This window comes from Dama dama, chromosome 7 (genome assembly GCF_033118175.1).
Source record: "Dama dama isolate Ldn47 chromosome 7, ASM3311817v1, whole genome shotgun sequence".
Taxonomy (NCBI): Eukaryota; Metazoa; Chordata; class Mammalia; order Artiodactyla; family Cervidae; genus Dama; species Dama dama.
In genome coordinates this window covers 32,778,608-32,798,964 of record NC_083687.1, presented here as the reverse complement: position 1 = coordinate 32,798,964, position 20,357 = coordinate 32,778,608, and the positions used below count along the sequence as shown (strand labels likewise).

General features: G+C 40.0%; 7 non-coding genes across 7 annotated transcripts; 3 read left to right on the top strand and 4 right to left on the bottom strand.

The window, feature by feature from the left end:
- The first annotated feature begins 648 nt into the window (after positions 1–648).
- TRNAR-UCU (transfer RNA arginine (anticodon UCU)) lies at positions 649–736 on the top strand. The gene is given in 2 exon segments: positions 649–685; positions 701–736. It is a non-coding gene; the product is annotated as a tRNA-Arg (tRNA).
- A 7,633-nt stretch (positions 737–8,369) lies between these two features.
- Positions 8,370–8,476, bottom strand: TRNAL-CAA (transfer RNA leucine (anticodon CAA)). The gene is made up of 2 exons: positions 8,439–8,476; positions 8,370–8,415 (listed from the first exon to the last, which is right to left on the bottom strand). It is a non-coding gene; the product is annotated as a tRNA-Leu (tRNA).
- Positions 8,477–14,651: 6,175 nt separating this feature from the next.
- Positions 14,652–14,724, top strand: TRNAK-UUU (transfer RNA lysine (anticodon UUU)). The gene has a single exon. It is a non-coding gene; the product is annotated as a tRNA-Lys (tRNA).
- A 1,687-nt stretch (positions 14,725–16,411) lies between these two features.
- On the bottom strand, positions 16,412–16,483 carry TRNAD-GUC (transfer RNA aspartic acid (anticodon GUC)). The gene has a single exon. It is a non-coding gene; the product is annotated as a tRNA-Asp (tRNA).
- A 358-nt stretch (positions 16,484–16,841) lies between these two features.
- Positions 16,842–16,948, top strand: LOC133060080 (U6 spliceosomal RNA). Its single transcript, XR_009693742.1, has one exon. It is a non-coding gene; the product is annotated as a U6 spliceosomal RNA (small nuclear RNA).
- A 1,207-nt stretch (positions 16,949–18,155) lies between these two features.
- Positions 18,156–18,228, bottom strand: TRNAK-UUU (transfer RNA lysine (anticodon UUU)). The gene has a single exon. It is a non-coding gene; the product is annotated as a tRNA-Lys (tRNA).
- A 1,584-nt stretch (positions 18,229–19,812) lies between these two features.
- TRNAM-CAU (transfer RNA methionine (anticodon CAU)) lies at positions 19,813–19,884 on the bottom strand. The gene has a single exon. It is a non-coding gene; the product is annotated as a tRNA-Met (tRNA).
- Between the last annotated feature and the right edge of the window lie 473 nt (positions 19,885–20,357).

Here is a 20,357-nt window from a genome sequence, read left to right as displayed (position 1 = left end):
CAGAAAATCGGCAGCGAAGGAACAGCCGTCTTTTGCATCTCAACCCAAAGAGTCATCAAAAGAAATTCCAGAGTTAGAAAGCCTGGGATCTTTCCAAAGCTTCCTGGACTCTTAAAAAACTGTAGCCCTTTCCTTCGAGAGAGAGGGCGACAATGCGATTGCGTTGCTCCAAGAGCCCATTAACAAAACAAACGAACTCTTCTTTTTCAGAAAGAACACAAAGACGAACAAGAAGGGCCCCCAGATCGAGAGAGAGAAAACTCCAGAAGTGAGCTAGAGGAAAGAGTAGTGGGGCCCCGCCATGAATTTAAAATCTATCCCAACGCCATTTTGCTGGAAGTTCCTTAAATTCCATTTTTGCAAAGCCAACGGTCCCGAGCTTGGGCTTGGAAAGACGAGATGAAATGAGATGTTTTTTGAATCTTGAACCAACTATTCCTTACTTCATGAAAACGAATGACAGTAGCCACGGAAAGGCTCAGAAATCCCTCCATGTTGGACATTGATGTCCCTTGCATTGCCTTGTTTTTATGTTTCTTGAACTTTCACAGTGACTGAAACACAATAAATCCCCACAAATTATATTTACTGATAACCAAGTAAATCACCAACAGTGTTTGGGATCCAGCCAACGATTACAAGCCGTCGGGCTCTGTGGCGCAATGGATAGCGCATTGGACTTCTAGCGCAGCAGTGAGGCATTCAAAGGTTGCGGGTTCGAGTCCCGCCAGAGTCGCGAGTGTTTTTGTTACCAAGCGGATAATCTTGCCACTCACTGGTCCATTCTTCTATGAATTGGACGCTATCTCCAGTCTGAATTCCAGGTGCCGACATTTCTCACCGCAGTTGATTCCTACTTTCTGTAGTTTACATTTGAGGAGCTTCTTCATAAGTACTTCCACACATGTCAACAGTGATTTGATGACCAAATTATATATCCCTACCCATCTTTTGTGTGTGTGTTTATACGATAGCAGGAGAAAAAGAAGAATCATGAAGCCAGATATCACGGAGAATTGTTGGGGCTTAAATTATACTTGAAATCCTATGGGAGGCAAAGTAGATTCTGTCACTCTCAAAGTTGAAAGTGTCATTCTCTTCCCTGGGGGTGGCTACGTATTGTAAGTATAGCTGTTACTAGAGCCTACGACTTCTGAATAAGAATTTTTAAGTGCACAAAAATGGATCAAAGGATAGACAGGTTATACTGATGTTAGTGAGAATGCAGTAATAAGGCAGAAGTAGACACAGGCATGTTCATGGGTCATTCCTGGCATCCAAAGATAAATAGTCACAGGGGGCATTCATAAGGAATGTGATCTGTCACAATGAGAAAAACAATTAAAATATGTTTTAAGCCATAACTATCTTATGTCACTTCTGTCACTTAATTCCTTTGGAAACCAAAATTATATGTAAAAGTAACTGATTCACAGAAGAGGCTGGTGATCCTTTCCTGGGAGAAAAACATAAGTTAAATAGTTGTGAACTCAGCTGAGGAAGTTATATGGTCCTGGCTTCCATACCTGGATGGCAATACAATGTCTGCAGTTGCTGCGGCAGAAAACTGGGAAAAGAACAGAATGCTAGGAATCACTTGAAGAAGAGTAGCACCATGTAGAATTTAGAGGGAAATTGAGAAAGGGCAAATGATGGGTCCTGCAGAAGTTCAGTCAGCATCTCCTCAGTTTGGACAAGGCACAGTTGCCCTGGGCTCTGGAATCTTGGGCTAGTTTCACCACAACATCTTATCACTTGGAGAGAAATTGTTTCTTTTTCCTTAACATGCTTAAAGCATTAGTATATTCTATTTGCAGAATCCCACTTAAAACCTTACCTTCTAACTGGTAACTGTGTTTTGTTTCTAAGAATTTTTACTTCAGAGCAATGTGAATTCATTGAAAATTAAACAGGCTAAAATTATGTATTTGAAAGCTAAGGGGTGAATATGGCTAACTCAGCACCTGATCACAAGGAAGGAGACTAAAACTGGCTCTGGTCTTGGATGTGAACAAAATCTTTGATGAAGGATCATAAGTGCAGACCCTAATTACTGAAAAATTAACAATAATTCAGAATACCAAGGGAATATGAGATCTGCACAGACTTAAGGACAGTATCAAAAATGTCTAAACAAGTTGTCACTAAAACTTGCTTGACAAAGAAGGAGGGAGGATAGAGAAAGCAGGACATTAATCTTTGAGAACAAGAACTAAAGAGGAGGGAAATGGCTTTGCCTAAAAAAAAGTTTAATAAAAAAATTTTTAAATGACTTTGCCCAATTCCCCATATGGAATAATAGATTGTCACTGACCAAAAAAAAAAAAACAAAAAAAAAAACGTATGGAGGTAACCAAAAAGTGGTTATCTTCAGTTCTATTTTCTGCTCTGTCATCCGTAAACCAAATGGTCAAGACACTACAAAAAAAAAAAGAAAGAAAAAATTAGTTGCCTATATAAAGTGAAATGACTATTTTAATTTTCTTTAAAAAAAAATGAACAATCTAGACAACAATACTGAATTACAATCATCAAATTTGCTAAGACTATAACTTAATTATTCAAACCACTAAAAAGAAATGGTAATTACTCTAAGCTAAGAATTAGCCTACTACAGTTTCATAGATACTGACAGAAGACATGAGACTCCTGGATGAGAGACAAAGGACAGTTTCTTACTCACCACAACAGTAGTAGCCAGAAAGCATCATTTGTAATGATTCCCCAAGCATCAAATCCCCACAGGGATTACTGGAGGGACATTTTGAAGGCTAGCTCCCAGATATGCCAAAATGTGGTCTTCTTTGTATTTATCTAGTTTGGATGTAGTAGGGCTTTTTGAATGTTCAGATCAATTTCCAATCATTATTTTTTCAAATATTGCTTCTTTTCAATCTTTTCTCTCCTTGCTTTCTTGGCTTTAAGAGTCAATGTGTTATACTTTCTCAACTTCTTGATTGTGTTTTCCTTTTATAACATTTTTATTCTGGATATTTTCATCTTCAGTTCAGTTCAGTCGCTCAGTCATGTCCAACTCTTTGCGACCCCATGGACTGTGGCATGCCAGGCTTCCCTGGCCATCACCAACTCCCAGAGCTTGCTCAAACTCATGTCTATCAAGTCAGTGATGCCACCTAACCATCTTGTCTTCCGTCGTCCCCTTCTCCTCCTGACTTCAATCTTTCCCAGCATCAGGGTCTTTCCCAATGGGTCAGTTCTTTGCATAAGGTGGCCAAACTATTGGAGTTTCAGCTTCAGCATCAGTCTTTCCAATGAATATTCAGGACTGATTTCCTTTAGGATTGACTGGTTTGATCTCCTTGCTGTTCAAGGGACTCTTAAGAGTCCTCTCCAACACCACAGTTCAAAAGCGTCAGTTCTTTGGTGCTCAGCTTTCTTTATAGTCCAACTCTCACATCCATTTTCATCTTACCAGTTTACTAATTTTCTTTTTGCTAATTTGTTTTAAAATGCACCCACTATTCTTAAGTTACTTTTAAAAATTTTGTTTTAAAGTTTCTGTTTCCTTTTCCTATTGTCAATTTTTTTTTAATGAGTCAAAAGTTCTTAATTTTGTGTTTCATTTCCTTTGTCTCTATTAATTTCAGCTAATTTTGAATCACTCTATTGGAACTCTATTGTATGGATTCCAGGAGAGTCTATTTCTGCTGTCAGATGTTTCTCTTAGTTAGGGTCCATTTTATCAATGCTTTGGAAATTTGCATCAGAAATGTTTTACCAACAAATAGTGTATTGAATACTTTTCTTTTAAAGTATTTAAAGTATGGGCCCCTGCCATGGGCCCACTGGTAAAGTAGATCACTTGAAAAAATATGTAGTGGTTTGAAGACTATGCTTATAAGTCAGTATGCTTGCTCCTTGGAAGGAAATCTATGACACAGGGTATTAAATAGCAGAGGCACCACTTTGCTGACAAAGGTCCATCTTGTCAAAGCTATGTTTTTCCAGTAGTCATGTACGAAAGTGAGAGCTGGATCATAAAGAAAGCTGAACGCTGAAGAACTGATGCTTTCAAACTGTGGTGCTGGAGAAAACTCTTGAGAGTCCCTTGGACTCTAACCAGTCAATCCTGAAGGAAACCCACCCAAAGGATTCATTGGAAGGACTGATGTTGAAGATGAAACTCCAATACTTTGGCCACAAGATGCAAAGAGCCAACTCAATGGAAAAGACCCTGATGCTAGGAAAGATTGAAGGCAAAAGAAGAAGGGGGCAGCAGTGGATAGTATCACCAACTCAATGGACATGAATTTGAGCAAACTCCCAAAGACAGTGGAGGACAGAGGAGCGTGGTGTGGCAGCCTACAGGGTCACAAAGAGTTGGACACAACTCAAAGACTGAACAACAACAAATGCTTTCCAATAACCATCAAATTTTGAAATGACTTAAAGCTAGCTTGATTTGGTTCAACTTAAAATTTTTAGGTGGGTTGGAAATTACATGGAATTTCTATAAAAATTTTTATCCATATTACATTAAGATATTGTTGAGACAGAAATTATAATTTTTATTGTATGCCCCCTGAAAACTCACTGTAACTATAGTAAAAATATTTTTTAAGCTCAAATATGAGAAGAACACAAAAGAAGTGGAAGATAAGAAACACTAAAACTGAAAAATAGGTAGACAAATAGTAACAGACTTCACAGAAACAATCTGATTAATACCAAAGTTTCTTTAAAAAGCTCAGGAACTGAGAGCACTATGTACTGGAGGCTAAAGGGAAACCAAAAGCAGATTGTTTAAAATTTGAGAAAGAGTTAGAGCCCTAAATTCTCTGCACTTATACTGAGTGTTTGCCCTTCTACCACCCAGGAAAAAATCTGGAGATTTTTTCTTCTAAGAAAATAAAGAATGGGATTAGACTATTACAGATGAGGATCTGAGTACCTTAATGAGAACAGGAGAGGATCTGTTCTGTATCTGGATGTAAGGGAATGCTGAAGACTGACCTCTTTTCCCTCACCTAACTCTCAGATCTCTGACAGTTAGGGCTTTATCCTGATGGCAGGACTGGGAAAAAAATACAACTACCATTCAAAAATGAAAGGTAAAAATGCTAAGAATATATGTGAGGCAACTGGCGTAAGTTGGTAGAGTCTAACAACATATAAGCATACTGAGGGCTCTTCTCACCATTACCTCAGACTCTGAGTTATTTTTATAACCTAAAAACCAAAAACCTTGAGAATACTTTCCACTGAAACAGTGGAGCAAATAAATGAACAAAAAATAGATTATGAACAGATGAGCAAGGGAAGATTCAGATGACAGCTGTGTAGCAGGTCCAGAGAGCAACCAATTCAGGTTTAAGCATGTAGAAGTCAACTGGAAAAATATCCTCAAGAAAAAATATTTGAGCTGATATATTATCTGATTTGATTGGTCTTGTGGAAAGCTCCATTGAAAGGTATTTGGAAGTTAAGGAAGAATTAGCAATTAACAATACATATGAAGGGACTTAGGCACATTAAAATTTTCTTTTTAAAGCTTGCCTTTTTAGGCAATTATAAACATCCAGTAAAGAATGAAAACAGAATCATAGCTCACAACAATGCTGTGTATAATACTTTCATATAAAAATAACATAAACAATAAACACTGAATTAAAAGAAGGTAAAACATAAGTATTTTGGAAGGATAAGAAATAGTGGGTAAAAAAAAAAAAAAGAAATAGTGGGTGGTAGTGGCATAAAGCAGTTAATTGTTTAACAGATGGAAAACAAGTAAATAATGTCTAAATCAATTAATCAATAATAGCAGTTATACATATTATTTAGGAAAATAGAGGTCTCCAAATCCAAGAATGAAACAGTTAAAATGTTAATTTTGGTGGTATCCAGACAAGATAATTTGAAGAATTAAGGGGCAGAAGACATATATTTCACAATAAACTTTCTAGTAAAAAATGTGTACAGCTAGAGAAAAACCACCAGGGTGAGTGTCGTTCTCCAGGACAAGCAGCAGTAGGGTTATTATTACTTCTGTACCTGAAGAGGCATGAAGAGTGTAATAACTTGAACTCAGAAGACAGCCTTGTAGTGAGGGCTGCTTTGAATGAGGTATGCCTCCGGTCAAGGAATGTAGCTCTTCTGAAGTGACCTGCAGGCAGAAAGACAAGAAGTAAATACCTGCTGCTAGCCCTCCTCAGTTCAGTTCAGTTGCTCAGTTGTGTCTGACTGTTTGTGACCCCATGAATCACAGCATGTCAGGCCTCCCTGTCCATCACCAACTCCCGGAGTTTACCCAAACTCATGTCCATCAAGTCAGTGATGCCATCCAGCCATCTCATCCTCCGTTGTCCCCTTCTCTTCCTGCCCCCAATCCCTCCCAGAATCAGGGTCTTTTCCAGTGAGTCAACTCTTTGCATAAGGTGGCCAAAGTATTGGAGTTTCAGCTTCCGCATCAGTCCTTCCAATGAACACCCAGGACTGATCTCCTTTAGGATGGACTGGTTGGATCTCCTTGCAGTCCAGGGGACTCTCAAGAGGTCTTCTCCAATACCACAGTTCAAAAGCATCAATTCTTCAGTGTTCAGCCTTCTTCACAGTCCAACTCTCACATCCATACATGACCACTGGAAAAACCATAGCCTTGACTAGACAGACCTTGTTGGCAAAGTAATGTCTCTGCTTTTTAATATGCTATCTAGGTAGGTCATAACTTTCCTTCCAAGGAATAAGCGTCTTTTAATTTCATGGCTGCAATCACCATCTGCAGTGATGTTGGAACCCCCCAAAATAAAGTCCCTCACTGTTTCTGTTGCTTCCCCATCTATTTCCCATGAAGTGATGGGACTAGATACCATGATCTTAGTTTTCTGAATGTTGAGCTTTAAGCCAATTTTTTCACTCTCCTCTTTTACTTTCATCAAGAGGCTTTTTAGTTCCTCTTCACTTTATGCCATAAGGGTGGTGTCATCTGCATATCTGAGCTTATTGATATTTCTCCCGGCAATCTTGATTCCAGCTTGTGCTTCTTCCAGCCCAGCATTTCTTATGATGTACTCTGCATATAAGTTAGATAAGCAGGGTGACAATATACAGCCTTGAAATACTGCTTTTCCTATTTGGAACCAGTCTGTTGTTCCATGTCCAGTTCTAACTGTTGCTTCCTGACCTGCATAGCCTTCCTAGATCCACCTATCTCCTGTTGGGACTCCCACTGACCTAACCCAAATGGAAACCAGTGAGCATGAAAACCCATTCAGGTCAGTTCCAAGGGCCTATATCAGCACAGAGCAGGGTGAAGAGCATCTCCCCTTGAGCACAAAAAATAGAATTGACAATGAGGAAAACAGCAAACAGTATAGAGGATAGTAGAAAAGAAGGAAAGAACTAAAATTTCAAATAAGTTAGGCAGAAAATGATACATAAAAAGAAAAGCAAAGACAATCCAACACGTGAATTACTAGATTTACAAAAAAATCAAAAGTAATAAAACAGAACATATATTTAACAAATAATTTAGGATCTGGTAGGTAGAGCCACACTTAGAGGCAATGGGACCTGGACAAGTTCCTTCCTTCCCCTCTCTCCCTCATTCCCTTTCTTTATTTTTATAAAAACAACTTGCTTTTTAAAATCAATCCTGGTTAAGAATCACTGTTCTACTCCTCTCTCCCACAACTCTCTTGTCTTATGTCATAGAATATATCTATCATATCCAGCCTCTTCACTTTACAGCAGATACCTTTTGGCTAACAATGTAACATGTGATGGGAGAAGGTAGGCAAAAAAAGGAAAGAGTAAGACAAAGAAAAAAAGAGACTCAGGTGAGGACAACAGAGAGGGAGGGACAAGCCTGAGATCTGTGAAAGAATATTCAAAACTTAAATTTCACAGAACAGTTAAAATACTGAGTACAGAAATTTATAACCATCACTTCACATATATGTTAAGACCTGCATTTTAATACTGATATATTACTATTCTTCCATGTAGATTCTCAGAAACAGGCAATTTTTATTGAAAAAGAAAAAGAACGAAAAGGAAAGGTGGGAGGGAAGGTAGGCGTGATGAGAGGCAGACATCTAAACAGCACTGGTCTAAGAAGGGTGACTGAAGGCAGGAGGAGAAGGGGACAACAGAGGACGAGATGGTTGGATGGCATCACCGACTTGATGGACATGAGTTTGAGCAAGCTTCGAGAGCTGATGATGGACCGGGAAACCCGGCGTGCTGCAGTCCATGGAGTCGCAGAGTCGGACCCGACTGAGCGACTGAACTGAACTGAAGAAAGGGTGAAATATCGGTGGTAATGGGTAAGATTTGGCAATGCAGCCTAAGAAGGTGGCTATTTACTGACAGAAATTGCAGAATTTGAGCATAAGAACAAAAGAACACCATGTCAGAAGTGGGATTCGAACCCACGCCTCCAACCGGAGACCAGAAACCCCAAGTAGGGGAAGTAGGAACTTGAGTCTGGCGCCTTAGACCACTCGGCCATCCTGACATGTTTGTTGCTGTATTACGTATAACATGCCGCTGTGGTTAACAACCAATGTGATTACTATTACATCTAGAGTGTATAGGGTGAAACGCAAGCTCTGAAAACGATTGCAAAAGGAAAGAGGCAAAAAAGCCAAGTTTTGGTGGATGGATGCTGGAGGCTGTTGCGATGGCGCAAAATCAGCTGGAGAGCCCAGCCAGGGGATACTGAGAAGCAGCACCCCTCCCCACGCTCTTTTAAGCTCCCGCACCGCGCTGCCGGCCTCCCAATGGCCCAACAGTCCCCGTAGTGTGGGAGTTCCGTAAATCAAAGAAAAGGGGTCTGTGCATTGCAGGCAGATTCGTTACCAACTAAGGTACCAGGGAAGCCCAGAACCGAATTAGCGCTGGTTTCGAAGACTGCTTAAGTCTGCTTCCCGCAGTGTTCAGGCTTTTTCATTCCCACGATAAATTAAAAAGTAGCATAGGGAAGGAGAGAGTCAGTGAGAAGGGCTAGAATTCCCCTTCAATAAACCTGTTTAAACATCAGAACCGTCCGTCGAGGAGTACAAGGCGGGCATTTCTCCCCATAATCTCTTTTTTTCTTCAGTAGCGTCTTTCTCCCTCCTTTCTTTTCTCCCATTAATCTCTTCCCAATGGCCTAGGAAAAGGGGATGCGATATAGGACACAGGATAATAGATGTAGGAGTTTAAATGCTTGAGGGCCGTTACCAAGTAACAAATAGTTTCTCTTTGTCTCTCTTTCCACCCTCGCCCCAGCCTCCAGTCCCTGTGGTAAAGGTAACAGGTTTTTAATATACCGTTAATTTTCCACTTTGAGTCAAGCTAGTTCATATTGTCCTTGCTTCCATTTTCTATGATTAGGATTCCCAGTAGTGCAGACACCGAGTGTAAATCAGTTATTGCAGGCTACTTCGTGTATGGACAATGGTAGAAGGGGAGTTGGTTGTACTTGTGTTGTTGTTGTACTTGTCTGTAACTTTTGTCTAATTAAGAACCTAAAATATTATTTACTGCTTTCTTGACCTCCACTTCCCAAGAATGTGAACTTTTACTTTCTTATGAAAAAAAGGCGATTCTATTTATTAACTTATTTATTTAACAATATTTATTTAATGGATGCTCAGATTCTGTGGTTGGGTCTGAGTAGGGGGAGGTGACAATACATGAAGTTGGTGAGTGCCAAAGCATACTCCTAAAGTTGGTTTTGCTAACTGTTGCAGCAAGAGAGAATGCACATCAGGAGAACAGTGGAGTGTCTCAGTAAGAGTGTTAGGAAGAAGTGATTATAAGAAGTGGACTTTGTAACCTTTTTTCAGCTCAGTTCAGCCACTCAGTCATGTCTGACTCTTTGTGACCCCATGGATTGCAGCATGTCAGGCTTCCCTGTCCATCACCAACTCCGGGAGCTTGCTCAAACTCATGTCTATTGAGTAGGTGATGCCATACAGTCATCTCATCCTCTGTCATCATCTTCTCCTCCTACCTTCAATCTTTCTCAGCATCAGAGTCTTTTCTAATGAGTTAGTTCTTCACATCAGGTAGCCAAAATATTGAGGCTTCAGCTTTAGCATTAGTTCTTCCAATGAATATTCAGGATTGATTTCCCTTAGAATTGACTGGTTTGATCTTTCAGTCCAAGGAACTCTCAAGAGTCTTCTCCAACACTACAGTTCAAAAGCATTAATTCTTCGGTGCTCAACTTTCTTTATAGTCCAACTCTCACACCCATACATGACTACTGGAAAAACCATAGCTTTGACCAGACAGACCTTTGTTGGCAAAGTAATGTCTCTGCTTTTAAAAATATTGTCTAGGTTGGTCACAGTTTTTCTTCCAAGGAGCAAGCATCTTTTAATTTCATGGCTGCAGTCGTCATCTGCAGTGATTTTGGAGCCCAAGAAAAGAAGGTTTCCATTGTTTCCCTACCTATTTGCCATGAAGTGATGGGACCAGATGCCATGATCGTAGATTGTTGAATGTTGAGTTTTAAGTCAGCTTTTTCAGTCTCCTCTTTCACTTTCATCAAGAGGCTCCTCAGTTCCTCTTCGATTTCTGCCATAAGGGTGGTGTCATCTGCATATCTGAGGTTATTGATATTTTTCCCGGCAGTCTTGATTCCAGCCTGTGCTTCATCCAACCTGGCATTTTGCATGATGTATTCTGCATATAAGTTAAATAAGTAGGGTGACAATATACAACCTTGATTGTACTTCTTTTCCAATTTAGAACCAGTTGTTCCATGTCCGGTTCTAAGTGTTGCTTCTTGACCTGCATGTAAGATATCTCAGGAGGCAGTAAGATTGTCTGGTATTCCTATCTCTTTAAGAATTTTCCACAGTTTGTTGTGATCTTTTTTTAGGTGACCACTTTTGTTAGGTGATTTGGGGGCAGTTTTAAGACAGTATGGCTTTGCACTGGTTTATATACTGTCAGGAGGTGGGGGGTAATTCTGTGGTTGGACATCTTAATCTTACCTAAAGGTAGGGCAAACTAAAAATAGAGCTGAAATTAGTAAAAAAAAAAAAAACCGTAGTCATTTGTATGATGTGGGAGAGGGAAATGTTTGGTACTCTCTGGCTTGGACAATGTTCTTGTGTTTATGTTCAGACATGATCATAGAGTTATCCTGTTTCTGTCTTAATCTATTAGAGAAGTCTTGTCTGATATTGATGTTCTGGAAAATTGTTTATATTCAACAAGAAAACATTAAGACATAGCTGTAAATGCCAGTTTAGTTCCTGGATGTCCAGGGTTGCTTTTCTCTGTCTCATAATATATACATGCAGAGAGCTAGATGGTGGTAAAAGCCATAAAGAAACAGTAAGCAAAGAAGAGATATGGGATGTAAGGGAGATTTCAACAATGAATGGGAGGAACTAGAGATCTCTTCAAGAAAATTAGAGATACCAAGGGAACATTTCATACAAAGATGGGCACAATAAAGGAGAGAAATGGTATGGACCTAACAGAAGCAGAAGATATTAAGAAGAGGTGGCAAGAATACACAGAAGAGCTATACAAAAAAAGATCTTCAGGGTCCAGATAATCACAATGGTGTGATCACTCATCTAGAGCCAGACATCCTGGAATGTGAAGTCAAGTGGGCCTTAGGAAGCATCACTACAAACAAAGCTAGTGGAGGTGATGGAATTCCAGTTGAGCTATTTCAAATCCTAAAAGATGATGCTGTGAAAGTGCTGCACTCAATATGCCAGCAAATCTGGAAAACTCAGCAGGGGCCACAGGACTGGAAAAGGTCAGTTTTCATTCCAATCCCAAATAAAGGCAATGCCAAAGAATGTTCAAGCTACTGCACAATTGCACTCATCTCACATGCTAGCAAAGTAAAGCTCAAAATTCTCCAAGCCAGACTTCAACGGTACATGAACCATGAACTTCCAGATGTTCAAGCTGGATTTAGAAAAGGCAGAGGAACCAGAGATCAAATTGTCAACATCTGTTGGATCATCAAAAAAACAAGAGAGTTAAAAAAAAACTCTACTTTTGCTTTATTGACTATGCCAAAGCCTTTGACTGTGTGGATCACAACAAACTGTGGAAAATTCTGAAAGAGATGGGAATACCAGACCACCTGACCTGCCTCCTGAGAAATCTGTATGCAGGTCAAGGAGCAACAGAACTGGACAAGGAACAACAGACTGGTTCCAAATTGGAAAAGGAGTACATCAAGGCTGTATATTGTCACCCTGCTTATTTAACTTATATGCAGAGTACATCATGAGAAACGCTGGGCTGGATGAAGCACAAGCTGGAATCAAGATTGCAGGAAGAAATATCAATAACCTCAGATATGCAGATGATACTACACTTATTGCAGAAAGTGAACAGGAACTGAGGAGCCTCTTGATGAAAGTGAAAGAGGAGAGTGAAAAGTTGGCTTAAAACTTAGCATTCAGAAAACTAAGATCATGGCATCTGGTCCCATCACTTCATGGTGAATAGATGGGGAAACAGTGGCAGACTTTATTTTGGGGGGCTCCAAAATCACTGCAGATGGTGACTGAAGCCATGAAATTAAAAGACACTTACTCCTTGGAAGAAAAGTTATGACCGACCTAGACAGCAGAGACATTAAAAAGCAGAGACATTAGTTTGCCAACAAAGGTCTGTCTAGTTAAGACTATGGTTTTCCCAGTAGTCATGTATGGATGTGAGAGTTGGACTATAAAGAAAGCTGAGTGTTGAAGAATTGATGCTTTTGAACTGTGGTGTTGGAGAAGACTCTTGAGAGTCCCTTGGACTGCAAGGAGATCCAACCAGTCCATCCTAAAGGAAATCAGTTCTGAATATTCATTGGAAAGACTGATGCTGAAGCTGGAACTCCAATACTTTGGCCACCTGATGCAAATAACTAACTTATTTGGAGACACCCTGATCCTGGGAAAGATTGAAGGTGGAGGAGAAGGGGACAACAGAGGATGAGATGGTTGGATGGCATCACCGACTCAATGGACATGAGTTTGAGTAAGCTCCGGGAGTTAGTGATGGACAGGGAGGCCTGGCATACTGCAGTCCCTGGGGTCACAAAGAGTCAGACATGACTGATCAATTGAACTGACTGAAATACTGTTATTATTGAAGGTTTGGGTGGCATTTGAACAAAGACCTGGAAGAATAAAAGGATTGAGTCATGTGAATATCTGGGGTAGATATTTCCAGGCAGAGGGAATAGCAAGGGCAAAGTTTACAAAATAGGATAAAGCCAGATGTTTTTTAATAAAGGCAAAGAAACCTATAAAGCTGCAGAGAAATTGTGCAACATATAATCTCCTTACTTAACCTGTCTCCAGTTCAGTTCAGTTGCTCAGTCGTGTCCAACTCTATGCGACCGCATGCACTGCAGCATGCCAGGCATCCCTGTCCATCACCAACTCCCAGAGCTTATTCAAACTCATGTCTCCATCCTTTCCCAAATCAAAAATATCATCCCTTCCCACCCATTTCTTCATCCGTAGGCCTCATCCAAGCTCTCATCCTATCTTTTTTTCCACCTCTGATTTTTATCTTATCAATGACCTTGAGAGTCAGAAAAAGTACCTAAAAGCTCAGAGGTAGAATAAGGATGTTTATTTCAAATATATCTTGGACATCAGGGGAAAAAATACTGCAGGAGGGATGGTTTGTTTTTTAGGTCAAGTCAAAATGACCTCTGATTCACATTTAGTAATATCTAAATATTTTCTCCAGGTATATATCTGTTACATATTTAACTTCTGAAGTTCTCTGTGTAACTTACACAATAAAATGGCATTTGCGCATGATTTCATAATAGTTAGTATTATGGGTAATATATGAATCAGTATTTTCTTCATGTTTGGTCAGGATTGCACTTGGCTTCACATACAGAAAAAACAGTAAATAATACCTTAAATAATTTAAGGATTATTGACTCAAAAATTCATAGTCCTGAATGTGGCAGTCCTCATGGAACCAAGTGCTTTCTATCTTCCTTTTCTGCACCTGTGCTTTGGGATTTTGCTCCTGTGATCTCTCTACAGGTGCTCAAAAACTGTCTCATGAACCAATAAACACGGAATGAACCAGGAGTACTATTTCCTTAACTGTCAAGCCATTCCTGTCTTTGGAGGAGTTGGGCTCCTAGATACAATGTGGAGGAAAAAATTAGAGGAAGCCTTGGATTTCTTCCCAGACATTTCATTTCTGAAACTGAGGGGGGAAACACCGAAGGATACAACCAGATTTGATGCCTCTGCATTATGTCAAGGTTAGAAAACTCATCTTCTTTGCCCATCTCTTCATTCTTTGGAAGATTCTTCTCAGTTACTTTAGTTGTTCCTTACAAAAAAAAAAAATCTCTTCCAGGTTCTCTCACAGGTTGGTGAGGGAGCCTTGTGCATCTTCTTTTTAAACTTATCTGAGAAGTAAATACGATTTCCTTCAACCGAGATTGGTGAATCCTCTTCGGCAGTAATTGACTCTAGGAATAATCTTCATTTTCCCAACAATTAAAAATGTACTTAAAGAATGTACAGTGCAGAGGTCTGTTTGGTGAGTAAATGACCTAAGTGGTTGAGCCATACTTTTGAAAGACCCGGGTTGTTTCCAAAATTATGTATTATTCCAGTTCTTCCTGGAGATCAAAATTGCTAATGAGATTTAGTTATTTATAGGACAACTCAACCCTCAAAACCAGGGCCTGGATAGCTCAGTCGGTAGAGCATCAGACTTTTAATCTGAGGGTCCAGGGTTCAAGTCCCTGTTCAGGCGCTAGTTTGTCTTTTTAAGGAAACACACATTGAGGTTTATGTAATATATTTAAATGACTTAGAAAAATATGATATAGAAGAAAATAATAAAGACATAGGGTAAAATGTGAAGGAAAGGTGGATCTGGATATAGAGTGTTCCTTATAAAATTTTTATTTTTGTAACCTCTTTTATATTTGAAATTATTTCCAAATAAAAAAGTTCAAAAGTATATTAGTAAATGTACAATCACTAGACTTTGAAATTTTAAACATTTTAGCAAGCTGTATATGTCCAAATTTCAAAACATCCAAGTGTAAACAAAACCAGCACATTGTACAATACATATGTAGGTGTACTGTACAACTTATGTTAGCTAGGATCTAATAACTTCATCAGTCTTTTTTTTAAACCAACATTATAGGTTTTCCTTTTTACATATAAAAATTAAAGTACTTTGGCAAATTAGAGCTATGGAAGGTGTCAGTGCAAATGTCCATAGTTTTACATGAACTGAAATTTATACCATCCCCACTGCACACTTTGGCACTCTTGTGGTGACTACCTGATTTGGAGGAGGAACACTAAGTTACTTTTGCTGTTGCTGCATAATGTGTAGTAACAATATGATCTATTTAGATCCTAGTGGGGTTTTTTTTAATGCTTTACAAATAGTTTACATTTTATATTAAATACAATAATAATTTGAATACGTTAGTAACATTGTCAGAGTAACTAACCAGAGAGAAATGGCCAGCTGCTCCGAAACTTTGAGGCATATTGAAATTACATGGTGAGAATTTTAAATACCTACTGAAGCCTGGCTTGTCCTCCGGACATTCTAATTTAATTAGTATGGATTGCCACCCCTCCATCAGGAATTTTCACTTTGCCGACATAGGTCTGTATGGCCAAAGTTATGGTTTTTTTCCAGTAGTCAAGTGGGGATGTGAAAGTTGGACCATAAAAAAAGGCTGAGCACTGAAGAACTGATGCTTTCCAGTTGCGGTGTTGCAGAAGACTCTTGAGAGTGCCAAGGAGATCCCATCGATCCATCCTAAAGGAAATCAACCCTGAATATTCATTGAAAGGGCTGATGCTGAAGCTGAAGCTTCAATATTTTGGTCGCCTGATGCGAAGAGCGATCTCATTGGAAAAGACCCTGAAGCTGGGAAAGATTGAAGGGAAAAGAAGAGAGCAGCAGAGGACGAAATGCTTAAATGGCATCACCGAGTCAATGGACACGAGTTTGAGCAAACTCTGGGAGATAGTGAAGGACAGGGAAGCCTAGCGTGCAGCAGTACGTGAGGTCGCGAAGAGTCGGACATGGCTTAGCGACTGAACAAAAAGGTTATTCTAATGTGCACCAAAATTTGGGAACCACTGAGACTTTTCTAAGGGTGGTTCCTGTACAAGCAACATCTCCATCACCTCACTTGACAAATGAAAATTCCTATTGTAAGATCTTGGAATATTTCGAGTCAAATGGGCACACTTTGAACTCCCCCCCCCCCCCCCCCCGCCCCCACGCGCTGTATCTGACTTCTCTCAAGAGAGAAAGCAGCCGTGGGTTTCCATCAGAAGGCAGTTGCTTGCTCGGTGAACACACTAATAAGTCAACACGGGAGAATTCAACTTAGAACAACAAAAAGAGAGAGCAGAAAGATTTCCTTTGTTACAGGCCGGGCTGAAAAAGGTAACACTTTAACCTCCCCGTCGGGGAATCGAACCCCGGTCTCCCGCGTGACAGGCGGGGATACTCACCACTATACTAACGAGGAATACATGGCAATGGCTTTTAAAAGAATTTCAGTTAAGAGACATTCACACGTTGTGCCCTGAGCTCTTTCTGGGCAGTGAATTCCTGGGAATTTCACGGATCTTTATGATAAGAATACAGTAAGAATCTTTACAATAACAGTCCATCAAAAGGGATTCCTCATGTTATCTAAATCTAAAAATGACAGCCTCACAATCAGTTGCAACATTGCTATAAATAGTTTTATCACTAATGGCAAAGAAATGTTCATTAATATCAAGGAAGGCATTAAACTTAAACAAGCAAACAAACCAAAAACCTCCCTCCATTCAAAACGACTTCCTTTCTTCAAGTTTATTCATTATTTTAGATTCACCCCAGTGCTCGCTTCGGCAGCACATGTACTAAAATTGGGACGATACAAAGAAGATTAGCATGGCCCCTGCGCAAGGATGACACGCAAATTCGTGAAGCGTTCCATATTTTTAGGAAAAAAAAAGAAAGAAAGAAAAAAAAATAGATTCATCCCAAGGAATCACTTTCCCCTGGAACTTTATCTCATGTTAGTGTGCTATTACTGTCTCTGTGTTCTGAAGACTAGGACAACAGAATTAAGATATTGGTAGGGCCGTTCTCTCTCTGAAGGCTTGCTGAAGGACTCTCCTTCCTTGCTTCTTCTTAGCTTCTGGAGGACCCCAAAATCCATTATATTTTTTGACTGTGGCTGTATGATTCCAGTCTTTGCCTCTGTCCACATATGACTTTCTTCTTTCTGTCTGCCTCCTAGTGTTCTGCCTTGTAAGGATACCTACCAGTGGTAGGGTTTAGTCTCCACCCTAATCCAGTATGAATGATCTCATCTTAATGTAACTAATTACATCTGCAAAAACCTGTTTCCAAGCAAGATCACATTCAGAAGTTCTAGGTAGACACAAATTCCTGCCTACAATATTTAACCCACTAAAATTAAGGATGAAAGATGAGGTGTTATGTGCATAAATATAGTTAACTGCACCAAAGTATACGTTAAAAGGTGTAAATGTACTGATTAAAATTGCTTATGGGTGAGATGGAAGGGAGGTTTTTGGTGTTCAGTCTAAAGAAACAAGAGAATCTCTAGACAAAGACAAGCATCAAACACCTCAAAGGCAAATATTCATGGTTCAGGTTCTTTGTTGGGTGAGAGCTTCCTGGTTTATAGACTATTGTCTTCTCACTGTTGCCTCACATGGCAGAAGGGACAGAGAACTCCCTGGGGTCTCCTTTGAAAGGGCACTATTTCTATTTATGAGAAATTAACTCATGACCCAATCACATCTCAAAGGTCCCACCTCCTACTACTATCACATCGAGTCCACCCAAGTTGTTCCCTTCCACTCCCAGATTAATGAATCATTTTCAGGGACCTTTTAAATGGCTTACTTCTTAATAAATCTGTCACAAGTTTATTACTTTTAAATGATTACTTTTTTGATTTAAATGATTACTTTTTTGATTCCTCTTAGAAACTTGGGGAAGAGTTTTTGTTAATATTGGGAAAGCAAAATTGATGAAAAACTAAATGGTAAACTATTTTGGGGCAGTGACTTTGCTTGATTTGGCTGTTAAGGCTTCCTCACTTTCAGAGGCATTCTTAAATAGGCTGTTATCTAAGTAGTTTTTAGGTAAATACTGAAAACAAAATAAAGCCTTAGCGCCTGAACAGGGACTTGAACCCTGGACCCTCAGATTAAAAGTCTGATGCTCTACCGACTGAGCTATCCAGGCCCTCTGACAGGGTGTCTACCTCATTATATAAAATAAGAACACCGAAGGAATTCTAGTAATAGTTTTTGAAATTACTTGGGTCTTTCAGGGGGCTTTGATTCTGTTTCACCAATGACTTTAGTAAGTGGGAAGAACTTCAGGAAAATCAAAGATTGGGTAAGGAATGAAGATTGTGATACAAGGAGGAGGAGGGTCACTCCCCATTGTTTCCTCCAGTGTTTTCTTTCAGAGTTGGGGTTTCCTGGAATTTTCATGCCAGAGCAAGAAACAAAATTGGCACCCACTTTGAAGTGGTGCTTCCATCCAGGAAAGGAACTCCCAGAAAACCCACTTATTCAAAATATTCATACATCTCACTTTCAGCACGCGCATCTTTCTTCATCTTTCCTTCACAGGCTTTTTCTTCACTCTCCCCAGTCTTCTTTTCCCTCCACTCTCTCCTGCATCTTTCCAACCTCCCATTTGCCAATTCGGAAAGTCCGCATTTGTCCCTTCCTATTCTACTTTTCAACTCCATGGTTTTTTTTTTTTTTTTTTTTTTTTTTTTTACTTTTCAACTCCATGTTTTATCTTGAGCTCCATTCTACTTATAAAGACAGGAAGGATCAGGCAGTTGAAACTGTATCCCCTGCCTCTGTAAGGGCAGGTCTTCATTTGTTCATGAGACTATTAGGAAAGTGGGATTCAGCTGCTCGCAGCTCTAAAACCAATACTCTATAGGTAAAGTTGGTGGAAAGGAAAGCTTGCTTTATTCTGTAGGCCGACAACCCAAGGCGGACTTGTGTCCAAAGGCCAAATTCCCCCACTGACAATCAGTGGGCAAGAGCTTTTAAAGGGGCATTTCAGGGATGGATAGGTGGAGGGAGGGGGCTATATGCAGAAACAGCACTGTCAGCTCTGACAGTCATCTTGAACTCGGTCATTCAGTGGTCTGATCAGCATCATCTTGATTGAGTACAGCCAATCTTTAGTGCCAAGGTCAGTTTGTTCCCGTTTCTTTGAGGCCAGTTCTCAGAATTGTGGCAGCTTCTGTCATCGCTACAGTCTGGTCAACATGCAGTTAACTTCTTCTACCTAATGGGGGTTTCAGTACCTACATATCAAAGGATATGACTCAGCTTCCTCACGTTGCTTAATTGCTAAATAATTATTATTTTGTCCTGTTTGACTGTTTTCCTTTGCTTCTGCATTTGCTCACTTCTCTCGATTAAATTTATTGTTTGGCTAAAGTTTCTCTACAGACAAAAGGCAAGCCGGGAAGACGGGGAAGGACCATAGTGTCCTTCTCTTCAAGACTGGTAAGCATGTCTGTATAAGCAAAAAAGCAGTGGTAGAGTCACTGCATATAGACGATAATTAAGATGTTGCATTGTTTCCCAATATATTGTGAGCTTTAAAACGACATATTTGATTGAGGCCAATTTTCATCAAGATCAAAGAAAACAAGAAAGGCAAACAAATTGTGTCACGGTCATGAGTATTTCAATTTAGTTGCCCCTGCATAGTATTCTTGTGGAAATCTTGGAATCTGAGGAAGAGAATAACGAGTGTTGGTGTCGTGCTTGTAGAAGGAAAATATGACACTAGCAGAGGATGGTTTCGATCCATCGACCTCTGGGTTATGGGCCCAGCACGCTTCCGCTGCGCCACTCTGCTCTTAGCTTTTCGGTGTTTTCTTCAATCTCATTAATTTGTATAAAGATTAGTAGACACCCGTGTCTATCAATTCCTCTTGCTTCCCTTTTCCCACTCACTTCCTCTAACTTGCGTCTTTCATTCTGAGTCGGCCCCTCATCGCCTTCTCAAAATTGCCACCTGCACACAAATCTCTAAGGCGTCTGCACTTTTGCAATTTACTTAAGGAAACCGAAGCTCTGAAATCCTTTCTCAGGAACTTGGTATTCCACCCCTTAGCTTCTCCTACACCGATTTCTAGGGATGAATTAAAACTCAGACTCCTCCCCTCCCGCACCCGCCCTCCCAAGCCTCCCGCTGCTCACTCCCGGACTCTGAAGTTGGAACTCCTTAGCTCCTCCTCGTCAATGGCAAGGCCAGGGACAGGGCAGGGGCACTGCACGGTCGCGCCGCCTGGAAAGCCTGAAGACTTGGGGGAAGAGAAGGAAAAGCAA